The sequence below is a fragment of the Periplaneta americana genome, chromosome 2, assembly GCF_040183065.1.
Source record: "Periplaneta americana isolate PAMFEO1 chromosome 2, P.americana_PAMFEO1_priV1, whole genome shotgun sequence".
Classification (NCBI taxonomy): domain Eukaryota; kingdom Metazoa; phylum Arthropoda; class Insecta; order Blattodea; family Blattidae; genus Periplaneta; species Periplaneta americana.
This window is the reverse complement of record NC_091118.1, coordinates 154,494,095-154,509,745: the sequence shown is the minus strand read 5'-3', so window position 1 is coordinate 154,509,745 and position 15,651 is coordinate 154,494,095. Positions and strand designations below refer to the sequence as shown.

The window sequence follows — 15,651 nt, the reverse complement described above, 5'->3', positions numbered from 1 at the left end:
AAAAATTAATTTCCCTTTCACTAATTGCATGTCTTCTGGTAAACATATTTAATAATTAATATAAATATTACGTATACCTTCGTAATGTAAATAAAATATGGAGAAAATTATATTTATATCTATAGGCTAATTGCGAAACGCATCGTGCTTATTAAAAATATGTTTGAAGCTAACAGGAATTTATGAAGGTTTACAAATAGCTACAACATATTTGTCATATTTTGTCGCCGATGATTTGCAAATGTTTCCAAAAATGAATGAGGAAGACTATAACCTAATTAATTTCAATTTCCTGAGCACTTAGTGCACCTATTTACTCGCACTTTACCTTCACGGACTGTCATTTCTATAATTATTGTTCATTCCATTAAATTGCCACATTTTAATTTTAATTTTTTATGAACATTAACACAGTAGCTATTAATATTATTGTTTCTGTCATTAATGTGTAGTTAGAATTGTTAACAGTAGGTGGCTATAGGTAAATAAGATATGCATTCTTTATTTACTAGTGCGATAAAATGTGATACGAAACAAGTAAATAATGTCAATTATTTATATTTTATTAATATTTAATATTCATTATTCTATTGGCAGTAACAGTCTTACTAAATATCACGTGAGTTTTCATTTCCTTTCGATGAAAATCTCTTACTGTATGATATTACTCATGATAATTTAAATAGACCTTTTTGTTACAGAATCTCAATAGACCTAGGCTATAAGAAATAAAATCTGCGCCACGCCTTGTCTATCCTTTACTGATAATTACTGTAATTTTCCAGGTACAAAATGCATAATATATAGAGAATATAAGCATAATAATTATATTAATAAATTAAGGACTTCGTTATTATTAAATATGAGATCAGCTCGATTTAAATTTGGACAACGTTTGTAAGGTCGCCATGGGAAAAATGATTTTATAATTACAGCGAAAACATGTGATGAATTTATATATAATTTTCCTTCAGAAATAGGTCTACACTGTCTTCCGGTAAAGATATTTTATGTTGTTAATTCGAACACATCTCACAGAACTTCAGAATAAAGAAAAACATCTGCGTTGCATTTTAAGCTACGTAGTTTATTTGGTAACAAAACATTCTAAACGTCAGCCTAAATGTCACTCTCGGGAAGTGAAGTTAAAATCTAAATATTACATTACATTCGTCCCTCCTCTACAAAGCATCACGGACCCAGCAACACTGAGGGGGAAACCTCTCGCATTTTTTTTGTGGTATTGTCTTTGACAACAACGCCGTTCAAACAGTGACAGTTCGTTTTTTTTTACGTTAAAAATATAGGAGGCCATCTTCCTTCGACATTTCCGTGACATAAAATCATTACAGCAATTTTAAGGGATGGACCAAACATTTTAGAAGTCGGAGAAGAATTCCAGTGCTATAACAATGAAGCAATGAACCTCCTACTGTGCCTATATTTGTCAGTGTCCCCGTGGAGTATATTGAAACGTGTTGTTTAGGAAACACCATGCCATGATAATCTGAGGTAGATCTCCAGTTGTGATGGTTCCTTTCCCCCCTCCTATCTCGGTCACCTTCTCTCTCTCATTGGCAGATTTCCCGATTCTTTCGTCCATCCATCAGTCAAGTTAAAGGATACAAAGCAAAACTATTGTTTCTAGACGCCATGGCTGAAAGTCAGTATGGTAGGAGTCCAGAAAGCTTTAGTTGTTTAGACGTTTTGGCATGAGGTCTTTGTCAATGGATTTTTAACTAAGTTTAACTCTTACAAAAATTACTGTATTTTCCTTTCCTCCTTTCATTGACTCAGCAATGTATACTGGTACTTTGACAAAGCTGTTTTATGTCTAACGTATGTTAACGATGATTTAATAGCAATGCGCTGTTAGAAATCCTTTTCTTGGTAATTACTTCCATACGCAATGCAAGATGTTACAGAGTGGTTGTGCAAGAATATGGCATATACATACATTCCCAACGGATGAGCTTTCAAATAAATAAAAGATGTCATATGTATGACACGTCCTTTTTCGTGCATTTTACGCTTTGTCATCTTTACTTTGAGGAAGTACCGAACCTTTTCATCAAGCATTTTAACGCAACCTTTGACATTTAGAAGATTTCTTAAAACCTAGTATGTCCAGCTACTTGAGAGAAACAAGATTAAGAAATATATGAAAAAAAGAAGGCGAACACAATCATTATTTTAAGCACGCTTGTACGCAATAAATTGATCGCAGATATCTTGATTCAAAGTTCTCTGTGTTAGTAAAGTCATTCAACAACTTTTACTGTTGTTAATCTGTAGTTCTTTTTATCACAGATAAGCTTAGCTATCTTCATTTAAATCTCTTTGTGTTCGCAAAGTCATTCAACGACTTTTATAAAAGCTTACACACTTATTTATGTTGTTCTTCTGTTGTTGATTGCAAATATCCTCATCCAAATCTCTTTGTGTTCGGTAAAGTTATTCAACAACTTTTGTAGAAGGTTATATATTTCCTCCTGTTGTTGGTGATCACAAATATCTTCAGCAAAACGTTTCGTGTCCATAAAATCATTGAACAAATTTTAGGAAAGCTTACATATTTTACTGTTATTTTTCTGTTGTTAATCGCAAATGTCTTCGTCCAGTTCTATTCCTGTTCGTAGACATTCGTCAAATTTTATAAATGCTTACATGTTTACTGTTGTTCTTGTGTTGTTGATCGCAATTATCCTCATCTAAATCTCTTTGTACTTGTAAAGTCATTCAACAACTTTTATAAAAGCTTACACATTTTCTGTTCTTCTGTTGTTATTGATCGAAATTATCTTCATCTAAATCTCTTTGTACTCGTAAAGTCATTCAGCAACTTTTATAAGAGCTTGTACATTTACTGTTGTCGTTTATCATCCAAGTCGCTTTGTGCCGTAAAGTCATCCGGCAACTTTTATAAAAGCTTACACATTTACTGTTGTTCTTTGATCTGCGTTTTGATTATGAATCTGTACAAAATAATTGCGTAGAAATATTACAGAGTATATTATTTAAGAACAATCCCCAAGGAAGAAGCGTTGGAAGAAGACCAGAAAAGAGACGGACTAGCCAAGGAGTTTCGGAATGGGCCCTGGAGGTTTTGTCCAGAGGAAAGAAGACTTGAATAACGAAATCAATCTTTCTTCCTTTCTTTACACTTTGCAGAAGTAGTCATTTTGACTGTTCCAGTTTCATAAATATCTTCATGTTTTGCTGAGGTTACTTTGATCTCACCTGTAGAATTGTAGCAGTAGGTATGCTGTATTATGTAGTATGTTGTTTTACAAATAAAATGTTTTAGTTTGAGGAGATTTGTTTATTTTCCATATATTTGTAACAGTGCACAGAAGAAGAAATAAGTAGGGTCTGTCTTTCAAATATAGACCCTATCATTTATCAGTTTACGTTAGTACCTCGTATTTGACCATGTTTATCCGAGACGTGATCCAAGACGGGAATATCGAGTGTACGAAAAGATGTAATCATTCATATGGTCCTACATACAGGAGGTTTGAGTTCCTGAAATTACCACTTACAAAATTCTCCATAGTCTATTTAAAGTGCCGAAATGTAGTAAGTTTTAAAGGTTTATATTCAATTGTCAAAATCATACGTACACTTGACATCCATTTACTGAAAACATTCAAACAACAGATCCACAAATATGAACTCATTGTAGACCTATATGTAGGCTATATTACTAACACTTGACCTAGGCCTATATTCTGTATTAAAAAAAATTGTGAATGAGTAATAGTCTTGACATTGCCACACACCATTCAGACACTTCGGCACTATCAGCGATGACATCTACTTTGTCAAAACCCCAGATCGTTGGACTACTACTTAATGGACCACATGATGTTTATTCTTTTGACTGAACAACTCAGTTCAACTTTTTTAGTAAGTCTATTAGATTTTCTGTAACATTTGACCAATTTGTAATTGACGAAATTCCTTCAACAATTATTGTGTGTTGAGCCTTCTTGTTCTGGATTTCACAATGATGTGATTTTATCTCTGGAAACGTGATTGCATCGGCATGTTCGGTTTTCTGCATCTTATCTTACTTCTATTCACTTCATAATCGGAGAGTATTTGGTAAAGAATTGCCCAGCGGTTATATATAGTATTGTATTCATCTTCTCATCCTAAGCGAATAACGCAATATTTTAACGTATTTTTCCTCTATAAATATAACTAAGGAGGAAGTTGCTTTATCTATTACAGTTTTTATTTTCACAGAACATTAAAGGTGTAATCTACTCAAAGCATATATTAACAGTATATACGTATAAGTATTAACATAACAGCTTCAACGTTCTTCTTCGAATTATGAAATTGACGTCAATTTGAAGGGTTTCTTTTTATTTCTGGTTCTGTATGTTACATTTTAGTTAGTTTTATGTCCTGGAAGAGCAATAGTATGTGGTTATGCTAGGATATTTGGCGAGTCATTGTTATCCTTCATTATTCGTCAATATCAACACACACAAAATGAAATCGTCAGACGTTTCAAAGGTCTTCTTAGGGTTTCGTTTCCACTGGTAACTTAAAAATTGTTATATATAGGAATTCTGTTGTCACCCATTCTTAGTAGGCCTAGTGTATATTTTATTCAGTTTTTCTTATTATTTCTTAATGTCTTTTATGGACTGACAAACTGCAACGAGCTATTTTTTTTTTTTTTGTAAAAGAATGTAATTCTTCCAGTATTTAATCTTATCAACTTTTGTTTCCGAAATGTCATTTCGCTATAATGCAGAAAAGTTGAAACTGCTGATAATGTTGTATAATTACTTCAGGTATTGATCTATTTTTCAATCTGACTGTGGTCCGTCTCAGGAATCTGTAGAGTAGAAAGACGAAACAAGACCTCTGCGCAAGTGGTATGTGGGAGTGCTAGGGCCAATGACTGCTCTAGGAGGAGGCATTGCTTGAAAGAAGCGAACAGTCGCTTGCAGGAGGGGGTAATTTCTGTCTGAACTATATCCTACCTTCTACCACGAGCATCTTACCCCTTATCGGACTCGAGCTGATGCTGCCCGCAATACACTCCTGCACAGATAGACCCCGCTTCCATATGCGCGAAGTTACTCCACAGATACCTGTGACAGATCATAGGTTTGGAAATTTGAGTCAATATGCTCAGTATTTGTTAATATTTAATTATTTGTGTTTGGATACATGTTTCACTTTCACATAATATATATATATATATAACACTTTTGATACTACTGCAATATAATTTGAAATATTGTCAGTTAATTTAGCCTAAAACTATAACCAAATCCAGAAGTAATTTTGTGAGTTAATATTTATCTTCAAAAGAAGATCGTAGTTCGACCATTAGGAGTTTCGTAAAATACGTTATAGGTAGATAAAGCGAAACTGAATACATTTTCGTAAACTATTTCTACTTCTCTATCTCTTTCATTTTGCTATTGCTCCGTCATCGCTAGATATCGTCTTTGAATAATCACATGTATCTAAAATGTACATGAAATAAGTGGAATCGCAATTGAATAATAACTACTACTTAGGCCTAACCCTACGGCAACAACCACTTCACTTCATGCAAGTTCATAATTTCAGCTCACATTTTCATTAATCAAATTGTCTGCAAACCTTGTACCATAACCAGTATTACAAGGACACTGGCGATTAAACCAGCAAGCTTTCGTTGTTTGTATGTTTATCATTTCTTTCTGCCAACTTTTTCACAGCAAGATGTTTACAATGTGTATAGTTAATAAAATTCACAGACATTCACAAACATTAACTGTTTCTTCATAATGTATTAAAAAAACACTTTACGGTTCTGTGCTCACGGGCTGGTTTAAAAGCTATTAATGCAAAATTATATTTACATTTCTCCACATCTGTGTACAGTTAAAGTGTTTTCAATACAAGAAGCGCTTTCCTTATGTCCGATAAAATAATGTTATAGATTATATTCCTGTAAACGTTTATTAATATTAATTTATAAATGTAACAAAATGTCGACGAGAGGGAGTTAGAATCAATTATTCAACAATTTATTTACTAATAAAATTTTAAAAAGTTTTGAAATAAGTTATGTATGAATTCAAAAACGAAAATCAGTGTGATTCTATTGAACTCATAAACAGGTTCTCGACCTGTGATCAGGAAATAATTTTAACTTGTGTATACGTAAGTTTCACTTACCAGCCCGCTTAACGGTGAATCAACATGTCAACTTTCGGCAATAAAATCTCGCAACTTATACATTACATTACGGATGTAATTTATTGCTTTACTTTGTAATAAGCGCTGGAAATAGAGTACGACACTTCATGTACGATTTCTTCATAATAGGCTATAGCCTACATATTATGAATGAAGATTTGCTGTTTTAAGTGTACTACATTGCCACGAACTAAACTGAACAGCACTGAATGGAAGTCAGCTGTATATTAATGCTCTAACCCAATCTTACATTCCTTTTAGACTGGACTATTTATTTATACCACTCAATAAAAACTTCCCACGCTCTATCCAGGGGAAATGCTCACATGTTCCTCGGGAGTCGCTTTCTATCCATAAAAGTAGGTCTATTAGTACTTTTAATCACATACATGTTCTTATGTATTTATGCAATTCCGTGCGTAACACACGTTCAGAATAACTTCTTAATAATCATCAGGACAGCTTGAACCTTGTTGATTACAGTACAACTCTCTGTCAATAAAATTATTGAAGACAATTTTTATATTCAAATTAAGTATATAATCACTTAGGGTGGTATTCATAGACATTTCGCAGCACGCGCTACGAGCGTACTAAGCTAGCCCCGGCTATCCACTGGTTACTAGTACAGAATTCAAATCATATCCTATCGCTAACACTAGTTTATGAATACGAAAAACGCTGATCATCCACCGGAAGCCCGCGCTAAAAATGTCTATGAATACGGCCCTTAAAGATTTAATTACAGGAACAATTTTCTAATAATAAATTGAAACTAAGTTTGTAGATTACCTTAGTTGACTACTTTCGACTAGGCTGCACTGTTAGTCCTCTTATAAACTAATGAAATGTTTCCGGTTTCTTCTGAAGTTTCTTTGGTGATGGGTGCGTTTGTATTTGGTAGTGTGGAGTCAAATGGAGTGTGTTCTGAAATTTAATTGTGTATTGAGGATATGTTGTGGGTGTATTTTTGCGTGTCTGTATATTTCATATGTAGATTACTGTTCCAGTATATTTAATTTTTGTTTCTTTTTGGTTGAATACCTATATATGATACCCATGTCTGTTCCTATGTTGCTGTAGTTGTGGTTGGTGTTTGTGATGTGTTCTGCGTATGTGAAGTTATTGTGTGATTTGAAAATGGCGTGGTGTGTTCCTTATATCGGTTTGAAATTATCTTCCAGTGTATCCGATGTAGAGGTTGTTACAATTATTACATTTATGTAATCGTTTAATTAAAATTAAATACGATATAAAATAGACTTTATAACAATATGTGCTTAGTAATCAATAACATAGACCTTCAGTTTGCTCATTAATTTCACGAAAAGCTTATACAACTCATAGGATGGGACTGATCTTAAAATTCATTGCAGACCGTCACAGAGTAGTTTGGTAGGCTTACTTAGGGCCTACTTGATGTTGGGTCCATGCATAAGACATATTAGACCCTACATAGAATAGGCTCTATTGATAATGAACAAATATTTATGATCTGTGCGAATTACAATCTAGAACCGTGGCTTTGATGCAACCCAGAGCTAAGCTTTCAAAGTTGTGTATATCGTAACGAATATCATAGTAATTATGCAAAATATGAAATTATTCATGTTATTAATTGCATAATATTTTTCATCTGTCTGTAATAATCTCAAATAGACCTACCTAACTCATATTATTATATGCGAAGTTCCTGCTATTACCATAAAGATGTGACAGTATAGGTTTTCAAGGTCCGTCACTTCCTCATAGATCGTGATAACAAAGTGATGAAGGAAAATCGGCATAAAGACGTCGGTGGAATAAGAAGTACCCTAGGGGAAACCTGTCTCAATGACTGCTTTGTGTTTTGAATCCGGATCTTCAGCTTAGAAAACCGAAGTTCTAGTCATCCAGGAACTGTACACCTGCACGTAACGCCTACGTTGTCTAAAGAACAATATTGCCATCTCTTTTCAAGGATTAGTCTTTACGATTCGTTCCTTCTTGTGAGGACTTTCAACAAACGCTGTTTTCGGTTTCATTCTTACTGTAGAAGTTGCTGTTAAGGCTTAAGAAGAAAAGTCAGACGCACCAAATTATTTCAGTTCAGAGGGATGGTAGGGGTTGCAGACGATCCTATCTAACACTTATTATTATTTATCAATAAATTAACATTTCATATTCATTTTTCGGAATCGCCTTGGGAAAGTGGCGGTAGGAGTTGTTAGAATTAATAACGAAGTCCGAAAATTCACTTCTAGAAGCATGACTTCATATTCCTTACAAAAAGAAATGTATGAATTTATTCATGGCTAGAAATACAGTAGAAATAAGTAATGGGTCTCCCTGGTTAAGCTTATATGATAAATGTAATGCAGAATCACAGTTTAGAACAATATTATTCGGTCGGTACATAAAATTTCCGACTCAGATTATTTTATAATAGTAGTAAATAAATAAATTAATAAATAAACGAATAAATAAATAAATAAATAATTAAATAAATAAATAAATAAATAAATAAATAAATAAATAAATAAATAAATAAATAAATAAATAAATAAATAAATAAATAAATAAATCTCCCGAAGTGTGAATTTGCCGACGCCTCCCACAGAATATCGAAAGTAAGAAACAGGCATTTATTAAAATTATATTTAGAGATCGAAATCGGTATGATTTTACTCTACTTTCCGATTTCGACTTCAAGTTTCCTACTACAAATCTTATTTCTCTGACTTCATTTCTCCAACTCTAGGCCCATTTCTCCGACTACCTCCTCTGACTTCGACTCTACTTCCCCGATTAAGACTCCACTTCTCCCACACTAATTTCTCAGACTCCGACTGTACTTCTCCGACTCTTAATTCCCCGACTCCGATTCTAATTCTTCTACTCAGATTCTATATCTGTGAGTCAGATTCTACTTCTCCGACTCTAATTCCCCGATTCCAACTCTAATCCGCCGACTAAGACTCTAATTCTCCGCCTTCAGTCTCTATTTTCTAGACGCCGATTCTACTTCTCTGACTCCGACTTTACTTCTTCGACTCTGACTCAAATTCTCTGACTCTGACTCCGACTTTATCTCTTTCACTCTGACTCTAATTCTCTGACCCTGACTCCGACTCTAATTCTCCGACTCTGACTCTAACTCTCCGATTTTAATTCTTCGACTCCGAATCCGACTCAAATTCTCCTACTCTAACCCTACTTTTCTGATTCTGATTCTATTTTGACTTCGGCACCACTTCTCCGACTCTACTTCCTCGACTCGGAGTCTACTTTCTTGACTCCGACTCTACTTCGACACCGACTATACAGTAGCCTACCTCTCTGACTCTATCTATACTTCTCCGATTCTGACTACAAGCTTACTTCTCCGATTCCGACTCTACCTCCCCGACTCCATTCTAATTTTTCGACTCCAACTCTAAAGGCTGGTTCACAATAAACCGAGAACGGAAATGACAACGAGAACGAAAATATTGTTGAAATAAATGTATTTGAGTGTGAGCATTCACAATTAACTATTGTGAATGCTCACATTTAAATGCATTTATTTTAACATTATTTCCGTTCTCATTCTCGTTGTCGTTTCCGTTCCCGGTTTATTGTGAACTAGCCTTAATTCTAATCTGACTCTACTTTTCGACGTCACAGCCCTGAAGCACAAAGGAAGGAACCCGTACTTGATGTACTTTTAAGGGAGAAAAATTGTGCTTCCCTGTTGGAAATCGGACTAGTATCTGCTGAAAATGAATACGGAAAATTAAGTTGAAATGTTTATAAAAACATCTTAGTAAGTTGATAGAACTGGTATACGTTTCATTTGTTGTGTAAATTTATTGTAAGAAAATGAATGTTGAAAAACTGTATTTAGACATTAGAATATATGTACAGTAGCTTTTATTTATATCCCTTTAGATCCCGTGTTACAAATTAGCGTATGCATAAATGAAAAGATATCTGACTTGAATTCATATAATTAATTAAAAAGTCCCATCCACGTCTTTCTTCTATTTTCTCTAAAGTCTAGATACGAAAATACGAACGTATAAATGCAGATAGGGTAAGGATTGTTGGCGGGAGGGTAGGAGATGCAATGAAGGAAAACAGCCAAGTCTTCTGAGGGAGCTTCTCAAACTCATTTCGTATTCAAGACGGTTTGTCTGAATGTAACACGCAATTCGCCATGTTTTCTCTTTCTTCTCCTCCTCGGTTGATTGCAATTAAATGCTTTCGGACGTGTGTTGTTCATTTCCTCTTGTCATGTCATCCGCCAGCTCGTCGTCTCTCATTTCCTAGACTTTGCTTCTCCTTTCCTATTGTTCATGTTGTTGCTCTTAATGCCACTGTTGGTGAACTATGGGGGTCGGAAGACTTGAGCTCAGAAGGGTAGATTAAGAGTGTTAGAAGTCAACAATATATTTTCTCCTCACAGTCGTATATGTCTGTCAAAGATCTAGACTAAATGTTGCCGTATAGTTCTAGGCTCTTTCTCTTAATGTATATGCGAATTGGTTTAGATTATCAATTACTTATTTTCGTTATTAACATTTTGAACTTCATAACGCTTTTCTTAAAAGTAAGTAGGTCTACTTACAGAAATTGCCCTATTCATGTTTCCTGTGTTCGTCTAGATCAGGCATGTCAATTGATGCCCACAGGAGCAAGCGCGCGCTTTAGAGCCCAGGAGAGCCTGAGCGCTTTACAGCGGAAAGGAAAGAGACAGACGAAAGAGGTGGTATATGCCTCTTGGTCGAGCTATATTCAGGGATGGCCAGCACTGATTCAATAGATAAAGGGAAGAGAACTTATTAAAACTGTATCCATGTTAATTTTTAGATTTGCCTGAGAAGTATAAGTGCATTATAAGAATGTAAGTTTTAATTTTAATGCTCATTTTTCACAAGTTTGATTTTTTTATTCAAAAGAAATATTTTCTCAACTTTTCGTATAGAAAAGTGAAATTTTCAGGTATAGGCCTATTTATTTAGTAGCCTTACAGAATGTTTTCGTAAATCTAATAAGTTATACCGTATATACGTGTTACTGAAGATAGTGTATTGAAATTTTTGAAAATATTTGCATGAAAATTGTTTGTAAGGAAATGAATTATTTTTTATTTTATTTTTTATTGGTTTATTTTACGACGCTGTATCACCATCTAGGTTATTTAGCGTCTGAATGAAATGGTGATAATGCCGGTGAAATGAGTCCGGGATCCAGCACCGAAAGTTACCCAGCATTTGCTCGTATTGGATTGAGGGAAAACCCCGGAAAAAACCTCAACCAGGTAACTTGCCCCGACCGGGATTCGAACCCGTGCCACCTGGTTTCGTGGCCAGACGCGCTGACCGTTACTCCACAGATGTTGACCGGAAATGAATTAACAAAGCAACTACTGTTACATCATAAGCAAAAGATGCATGCCCATGTGTTGTAAAAAAATGTCAGCTCTATAGCTTCAGCAGATTTCGAGAAAATAATTTAATCTTCTGATGATAGGAAGTTGCTCACAAAAATCACCTTAAAAGCATAATGCGATAAGAGTTTTGTTATGTAATATTAGTTACACATAAAACACATACAGTACCTAGATAACTTTGCTTTGTACCGTAATATTGTTTTGATTAGTTTATTGATTACTTTTGTAAGGTTAAAGATACATCAATATAAATTCTAACTTATCATGTCATACTCAATCTCTTTCTTTGGAATATCACTTTCTTTATGAATGATGTGTTTCATCCACTTAATACAGTATAATATTATACTACTGTGGAATTTAAGTGAATATTCCTTCTTAACTCTCTATTATGTTATTAAGATTTAAAACACAAGTGCAATATTAAGAAATCAGTGTTAGTACTTTTGCTTTACAGACAATATAGATAATATTAAACAGAAAGAAGCCATATAAAAATAACGACATGAAATTTCATTTCCGTTTGAAGTTTGTGCACCACTATTTTCTTAATGCAACAGGTTGCTTATTCATATACACAACCCTTCCTCTTTCCATACTTAGCGCTTGCTGCCTGCGCACGACGTCAAGGTCAGAAAAATGCGCTTGCTTTGACATCACTGGTCTAGATCCAAGTTAAAGTCTCTCTTAGTCCAAGTGGAGGCTTTCATTTGCTTGAGGTACCTCTAAATACCTATAATTTGGATCATGTTTACCAATCGATTAGGAAGAAGAGTCCTAGGCAGGATGCCTTACACCACGACGCCACGGCGCGGGACAATACTATTACGTATTAAAAAAAATATAGACTTAGCACTTAACACTCTCAACACTCTAAATAAGAGCAGGTTACTGAATGAAAATGCATCATTGTGCATATGTGATACACACGTCTGTGTCTGAAGTCACGCCTGTCTTTTCTTCGCAGATAAGATAACAGTAATACCTTCTGTTCTTCGTATGTTGACCTGGTAGAGTGTAAGAGAAGGCCCTGTGGCCTTAACTCTGCCAGTATAAATAAAGAATTTTTATTATTATTGTTGTTATTATTATTATTATTATTATTATTATTATTATTATTATTAAACTGCATCCCAGATCACATTATTATATAACAGATTGGTCATCCCAATGTTAAAAACTGTAGCATGTGGAAGAGAACAATCACCAGGATCGCCACCGTCGACTGGGAACGACCGCTAGATGGAAGTACAGTTGCTCCATGCAATTCAAATGAGAGTTATAACGTGATTTCTTACGGCAGCATAGTGAAATTGAGGAGTTCTATGTATTTATTTTTTTATTGGGTTATTTTACGACGCTGTATCAACATCTAGGTTATTTAGCGTCTGGAGTTCTATGTAATGCGGGTTCATACCGTCATGGGCTCTTTTTAGAGAGATTGCATTTTCTGGGTGTCTATAGTTACATTGTTACGCCTGTAAAGTTTCATTGCGATATTTCGATTTTTGAATGTGTGACAATCATTTTGAAATCAGTTGTTGTATGAGATACAAGCCATTACGAGTATGAACTGCAGTTTTGTGTTATTGATTATGTTATTTGAAGATGTCTGATATAGCTTTTAATGATGCAACTAAGAAACGCAAAGGACAGTCAAGAAGAGATCGCACTGCGAAGAAGATTAAAAGGAATTCTGGCGAAAGTTATACATCTGTTACCGGTGAAGGTATTTCTAGTAAAGTGTTTCTTTTATTGTAGTTACACAGTGCCGTAAAAATAAATATTTTGAAAAATGTACAATAGGAAAACAAGAAGATTTAAACAAGAAATACTTGAACAAAAATGACTGACATGAATATTGACACTAGGTTATTGGGGAACCACCCTGTGCGACTGAACTCAGCAAATGAAAAAGATGTGCGCAGTTTATTTAAATTCCTTGAACCAAATTATGTTGCTTGGTAGGAAGACGTTTTTCTGCAAACCAGAAGTGAAAGTGCACAAGGAGTTAGAGGTGATGAACTACTGTAAATCTGAATAATTAACTTCACTTAGTGTTAAGGAAGAATAATTCATGTTTTAAATTTCATACAAAGTGATTTATGTTTACATTTTGTTAAAATCTGTTTAAGATAATTTTTGTGTTCTGTTTACTCCCAAGTTGTATTTTTTACTATCGCACTGTGTAACATAACAATGTAACACTTCTATGTAAAAAATGGTCATGAACAGCTGTTCTCCCTAAAAATGGCCCATAAACGCTAAACATCACTTCGAACATCAATAGCCTATCTAGTCTTTATGAAAACTGAAGAAAAACTTAGTTTCTACTTAGCACTTGATAGAATAAATATGAAAGAGTATTTTTATATAATGTTGCGCAAGTAAAAAAGCAATAAATAAAATGCTATGCTTAGTTAAATTATTTATTCCTATTATTTTCAAAATATAGCTCCCTGTCATAGGCCCCAATTACAAAGAACTCCTCAATTGATAAAAGTTGTTGCCATCAAAGCCTATAAGGATGTACAATATATTATGTATGTTATCAGGGGTTGCATGCCATCTCATCAGTTCGTAATTATAACATCCTACTTTTATACCACAATGTTCACTTGGTTTTGCCGGTATTAAAATCAATATCTGTTGAATGGAATTATGACATTCTATCACAGTCTAGTATATACAGTCGCGAAGCTCAATACGTAGTAAATATGCAAACATTAGATAGTTGCTCACCACTAGGTTCGCTAATATCGCCTCATTACAGACAATGCAAAATAGAACCGTCACAGTCTATTGTTTCTAGCACCCTCAAAACTCATGCTTCGTGACTGTATATAGTAGACTGTGATTTTATCGTTTCTACTGATTACTGAAAGACTGGTGTGTATTTCTATTGACGATTGCACTACTTCTCAATGTAAATTCTAACCCAAATGCCGATGCAGCAACGGACGGAGACGTCTGCACCGGCAGCTGAGATGGGGAAGAGATGCCTACTAACAACTTTACAAATTATGAAGGTTACAGCCACGCTTCTCACGTTATGCCGTCACTTCCACACCGTTATTCCTCTTCACTTCTTCCATTCGTAACCTCCGACCCTCCTACTTTCCTTAGTTGCCCCCTTCGAGACTACCAATCCTCCCCCTAACCAAAAAAGCAACGTCCCTTCAAATGACAAGGGATAACAATTCAACCCCCTAAGTTAATCTTTCAACCAATCCCAGTCACACAGTAGCCACCTTCACAGGAAATACAATGACGTGGGGTCTATTGTCGTCACAGGCATTGCTCCGCCATCTTTACTGGTTTTCTTCCATTTTTTCAATTATAGCGTTTTTTGTATTCTTTCAATAGTAGCTACTGGTTTCTCATAATTATGTAACATTTACATTCAAAGCTTTGCAGCTTTAATAGTAGCTTATTTGCGAGAAGAATAGATTGTAAAAATGGCAATCAATCAATCAATCCATTACTAATATGTATCCCTCTTCTGGTATTCCGTTTCCATTCTTTTTTATTGCAATACCCGTTTTATTCTAGTTCTAATTTCTTCATCGCTGCTTAGAGGACTTCATTATCTCTTTCCAAGTTGTAGACCGTCCCCTCTTATGCTTTTTTTGTAGTGTCCATTCCAATATACTTTTGGTATCCCGTCTTACTGAAAAATATCATCCTTAAAAATAAAGTTTTAAACGAAGAACTTAAGAGTAATGAAATAATGAGTAACTATTATTCTTATAACTAATGTTGCTCAGATGATTCTGTTCCTAACTAAATCTTTCACATGATCAGTGTTCGATTTTCCGGATGAAGTGGACAATTTTTTCTCTTCCATGCAAAGTAGATATCCTTGTCATCTTGGCCATATGACTCCACTAGAGTTAGAATGAAATGGTACAAATAGTAAAACCTATTAGCCGAATATTATTATTATTATTATTATTATTATTATTATTATTATTTTTATTTTGTTGAACGCCAGGCTATTTCCGTAGAAATATAGCGCGACA

The 15,651-nt window shown here is 34.5% G+C and overlaps 1 protein-coding gene across 2 annotated transcripts in view; it reads left to right on the top strand.

Moving 5' to 3' along the window:
• Nucleotides 1-15,651, top strand: part of LOC138694712 (homeotic protein antennapedia-like) — a 1,006,890-nt gene that overhangs the window by 692,929 nt on the left and 298,310 nt on the right. The window lies entirely within an intron of this gene.